Source organism: Dromiciops gliroides, chromosome 2 (assembly GCF_019393635.1).
Source record: "Dromiciops gliroides isolate mDroGli1 chromosome 2, mDroGli1.pri, whole genome shotgun sequence".
NCBI lineage: Eukaryota > Metazoa > Chordata > Mammalia > Microbiotheria > Microbiotheriidae > Dromiciops > Dromiciops gliroides.
The window spans coordinates 399,034,377-399,040,376 of NC_057862.1; positions in this window are offsets into that span (position 1 = coordinate 399,034,377).

Sequence of the window (6,000 nt, forward strand, 5' to 3'; positions counted from 1 at the left end):
GTCTTCAGAAGGAAAATGAAGGTAAGAAGCATTTTGTCATCAAGGACAACTTAGGAAAAATGGAGGGAAAACGAACAAACATTTAAAGAAAAGGGTAATCTTAATGGGTATCTTTAAGCAGCAGTGTGGTATAGTTGCAACAGTGCTAGTTTCGGAATAAGGGAACCTTGATTCAAATTTCAGTTCTCTCACTTGATACCTGTGTGACTTTGGTCATGTCAGCATAATACAATTTAAAAAATAAAGAAAGAAAATGAACAAAAAGATAGGCTTAGATGAAGACTAAGTAATGGCATCGAGTAATGAGTGTACCATAAAACAAATCATGGAAAGAATAAATAGCTACATTAAAGAGAATGACAGTGATAAGACAGCATATCAACATTTATAAACTGCAACTAAAGCAGTGTTCTGAGGAAAATATATATCTCAATCAGAAATAACAAAGCAGGGGTGAATGTGGGAAAATGAAAACATATTAGGAAGCAAAAAAATGCCAGACCCCCTGAAAAAACTCCATCAGGGCCCAGAAATGCATACATCTACTTTGCTATAGAAAGAATCATCTAGTGGACTCACCTCCCAACCCAGGAATACAGATGAACCCCCTACAGAGTAACTTGAGACACAGGGCAGAGGACAGAGCACATGCAGTTATCCCTAAAATAAAACTCTCAGCTTTACTCTTGCAGCATTACCTGCCTGAGATCAGGGGAACCCAAGCCCAACTAAGCTGGAGATTTCCCCATGGCCTGTAATTACACAGAGTGACCGGGGCATTCTCAGAAAATCTAGACCCTCTCGATTCTTCCTCAAACATATGGTTGGCTGTGTAAGCCTGGCTAGGGAAAGAGAAGCCTTGAGACTTGGATTCAATGTAGTATTCCAAGAAATAGATTGAGATTGGTCCTCTCAGTCTAGCTGAAAAAAGAAACTCGGGAAGTATCAGGTAGGACCCAACACATCACCAATAATCCCAGTCAAGCTATGGAAGAAAGGACCTAGGCAAAATTTATCCTAAGCCTGATGTAGGATTCTTGTACAGATGTATATCCTAAGCTTAGCCCTAGAAGGGAAGGACTGCAGATGGATCTTTTACAGTAATGAGAGGTCCCAGAGCCTTTTTATGAAGAACTTTCAGGAAAGCCCTGTGGTCCCTTGACGGAGAATCCTAACCTGGGTGCTATGCTCAGAACCAGGCAGACCCTGACCAAATTATTCAGTTGTAGAGCTTAGGCCAAGTACAAGATCCTCCAGGCAGGAAGGGACCCAGATTTCATCATAAATACTCTTATTCGATGACAGAGAGCCTTGGAAGAAACTAAATAAAGCGTGATTCTATCTTGGAGTACCCCCCTTAGAGCAGAACTAACTATAATGAATGAAGAACCCTGACAATTAGAATTGCCATAGCACACACTATCTTATGAGATCACTAGAAATGTATTGAGGTTTAAGAATGTAAATATAGAAACTGCAGAATATCAAAATGGCCTTGTCATTTCTGTACTGTTATTTAAAGCAATATTACTAGAAACCCATAAACATGGATGATTATGCCATGTGTAAATAGAACAATACTTGAAGCTATCTTACTGTTTCCCTCTGTTAATAACTAAAATTGATATGTTCTATGTCTTTGACATCCCATATTCTTCGGTTGTGGTGACCTTCACAAACTAAAATAACATGTCTCATCTCAGATATTTTCTATAGGCAAGTAGTCACACCACACATGAATCTATCTTTCATGCACAGATATCTTTACATAAAAGAGGCAGGTAGGTGACTCAGTGGATAGAGTACCGGGCCTGGAGTCAGGAAGACATGGGTTCAAATCTGGTTTCAAAGACTTGCTAGTGGTGTGAGCCTGGGCAAGTCACTTATCCTCTGTTGGCCTTGATACACTGGAGAAGAAAATGGCAAACCATTCCAGAATTTTTGCCAAGAAAACTCTATGGAAAGTATTGGTGTGATATGATCCATGGGAACATGAAGAGTCAGATATGACTGCATGACTGAACAATAACAATCTTTACATTAAACTCAACTAAACTTACTTGAGATCCCTACCAGTAGCTGCCCCTCAAGGGATCCAGCCTGTGGGTGCTAGTCAGGGGAATAGATACAATAAAATGGGGATAATCATGCTTGCATTACTTATACCACATAGTTGATGTGAAAAGGCTGGTTTATAAACCTTAAAGTGTTAGTGAAATGTGATTATTATTTCTTTTGTGTTGCCATTAAATTTTATTTTCTGAGGGTGTCTATTTTTCCAGTCAACTTGAATTTCCTTTGACCAGGTACATACCTTGATTTTTCCTTAATATCTTTTCATATTATACTCATCCCATAATTGCACTTAGGGATCCTTAGTGAATTATATTCATTCTTTAGAGAATTTAGCCTATTTTATAGACAGGTATTCATACCCTTTTCGTGGATGAGAAAAGTAAGAAGTTGGATGAGCCATTCAAAGTCATTCAGCCAGGCAGTGTATTTGGGCCTAGGGGTCAAGTTTTCTGGGGCTATTTATTTGCCCACCAGACCCAACTCCTCTCATCACATAAAACTATGGGACTGACTTTGCCCTAAAAACAGGGTGATTAAGTCATGAGGTATCTCGGCATCCAGCATTAAAGTTTATCTTATGTAACTTGTCTTGATCAATATTCTGATGATCATTTGCAAACTGAGCATGGGGGTGGGGGTGTCTAGAACCACACAAATCATCTGTTCCCATTGAGATGATCTTTGTAATGAAATAAATTCCATTTTTGTTTCTATTTTATGCCCAATTAATGAATTGGGTTCACCTGTGCATAACTTAAAATAACTGAAATACCAAGAAATACTCTAGGAAAGCTTAAGTCCTTGACCAGGCACTTGGAGGGGGTCAGTTCTAAGATGTGGGCCCTTTCCCTCGTCCTGTGCTCCTTCTTTCACTTTATAATTCAAGGCAAATTGCACCACGAATTCCACCCTTCAACACTGCTAGCTATAAGAATGTTGGCAGAAAACTAACAGGGACTGATTTTTTATGGATATCAAAGCTTTCTTTCAAGAAAACAAAGTTTCCTTGGGACGAAGTTTATTTAAACTGCTTGCTTGTGTTTTTCCTTGGGTAGAGGTTTTACTAGAGCAAGAACTGACAGCATGGGTCACCCACCTTCTTCAAGAATAAATGGTGCCGGGGGCAGCTAGATAGCACAGTGGCTAGAGCACCAGCCCTGGAGTCAGGAGTACCTGAGTTCAAATCCGGCCTCAGACACTTGGCACTTACTAGCTGTGTGACCCTGGGCAAGTCACTTAACTCCCATTGCCCCGCAAAAAACCCCCCCAAAAAACCAAGAATAAACGGTGCCCTACTTAGTGTAACTGAAAGTGCTTCTGGCTTTGGTTTCTAATGAAACCTTGAGAGAATGGAACACTTTAAGAAAAAAATGAGTCCCTGATTAAAATAAAATCAGTGGAATGTTGGTGTCTGTACCTATAATGTAAAATGGAAAACTGAGATAATTATTTAGATCATGGAAGATATAGAGAAACTCCTCTCCCTCTCCCCCCTATTCTAAACAGTTAAACTACTGCGGGGAGGAGAAGACCCTGGAGCAGTAACTCTCCTTTTCTATTAAAGATCCATATCTGCTCTGGATTCTGCTATGAGGATTGAGCTAGTTTAGTCCTTGGGGAGCTTGACCTCTATTGAGAAATGTTAGACTCCCTTTTCTTATACTTTTTGGCTTGTTGTATCCCTAACCCCAGGTGCTCTGGAGAAAAGTTGCAAAAAGCTTAGGTTTTGGTAAGAGGGTAGTAGAAAGATACTCAGAGTCCAATCTGTGGTGAGTATGTTAGTCCTACACACAAAAGAAATGCCAAGAACACATTAAAAAAGACTTAAAACAATTTAATGATGACTTGTAATATCATACTGTTACTATTTCCCTAGGACCCATTTGGTTTCTTTGTTTAATTATAATCAAACAAATCCCTGGGAACAGACTGCCTAGCAGGATGCTAAATGCCTTTTGTCTCCATTTATCTGTTGTGCCAGGACTATGGTGAGTCAAAAGCAAGTTACTCTTGTACCAGTGATGGTCTTGACTTTAAAGAACATTATTTTGGAGAAAAAGCCCTTTAATAAGAATTAGGATTTTAGCTCAGATTGACAATTCATAACTGTGTGACATTAGGTCTGTTTGTACAATGGGATCAAAGTTTATTCTTCTACTTAAGAAAATCAAGGACCAGACTCTTGCTATAATGCAAAAGAGCTTTGACAAAGTGTATGATATTCAGTATGGACAAATTATAATGGAAGGTTGAGGGTCCATAACATAGGAAGGCACCTAGAAAATGGGCAGGCAGATCTCTTAAATCCATACAGGAGCTTCTCAAAGGTGTTCATTTGGCTTCTGGCTATCTTTGGTGCTGGCTCATTGTTTTAAAAGGAAGCCAGACATCTCCATATCCTCTGAATCACTAAGGCTCACCTCACCTTTCCCACTCTGTTGTTCCTAATTCTAGTATCTAGTGTATTATTCATAGAATATTTTAGTTAGAAGAGATATTAGAGCTATGTACTCCAAATGACTCATTTTCTGGTTTCTTTTGGTCTCTGTTTCCTTCTCTGTAAAACAAGGGAGTATAACAAGATTTTCTCTGAGTCAGGCAATGAACATTTATTAAGTACCTAATGTGCATCAAGTACAGTGCTAAGCACTAGATATACAAAGAAAGGAAAAAAAAACAAGCATAGTTCCTGTCATCAAGGAGCCAACAAACTACTAGTGGACAATGCATGCAAATAATTATGGCCTGTGATCTATGTAGAGTTTCTCCAAGATGCTTCAGAAAATAAATGATTGTCTCATGTTTTATTTTACAGGTATTCCCAAAACTTAGGTGGAGAACAAGCATTCTGTGATCAGCAGAATTAAAAAAATTTTTTTGAACATTTCTGAAGACTGCATGTATTTGTGTATTTTTAAGATAATAAACATTTTTAAAGTTTTCAGTTAAAAATATTAAGGTTTGAGTTCCAAATTCTATCCCTACTTCCACACCATCCCCTCTTCTATCCTTTCCTGAGGCAGTAAGCAATCAGATATAGGTTATGCATATATACTTCTGTAAAACATTATGAAAACTGTATTTAAACATTTATACTCCAGCTGCCTTGACAAAGGAGACCAAACTATTTGTAAGAAGTGTAGGACTTGGGGAAGCAAGGTGGTGCAGTGGATAGAGAACTGGCCCTGGATTCAGGAGTACCTCAGTTCAAATCCGACTTCAGACACTTGACACTTACTAGCTGTGTGATCCTGGGCAAGTCACTTAACCCCAATTGCCTCGCCAAAACAACAACAACAACAACAACAAAAACCATTTATCCCTTCCACATTGTGATTTCCCCCATTGTGGTTTTGAGATATTGGATTGGCATAAGAAATTAAATGGGAATTTTGGGGGAGTTATTGTGGAAGCTGCAGACAACATGCAAAGGCCAGCATATGACAAAGGAAAAAAGTTTATAATCTCAGAAATGATTAAAATATATCTATAGTATTGTATAATATCAACTCAGATCTTACAATAAGATACTCTAAATACCCCATAAAAGAAAAAGAAAATAATTCAGACTTCTCTGGTATGAAGGGAGGGAGAAAAAATTTACACAGATTTTCTAGATCTCAGGAACTCCACACCCCTAATCCCCATGATGTGGAAGGGATAAGTGTAGTCCTTGGTATGGATGTGACAACTGTTGGAATTCTTTGTGCATGCTCTTTGTGCTCTTCTGGTCCTCAGTGCCTTTACTGTGACTTTAAAAATGACATTTAGTTTTCCCACATCTCTGGACTGGGGCAGGAGTGGGAGGTTCACAATAAGGAAAAACAATAACAATACTATATAATAATATAAGTATTACAACAAAATAAATATGAAAAAAATATAAAAATAAATACATAACATGTGCATATATTTATAAAAATA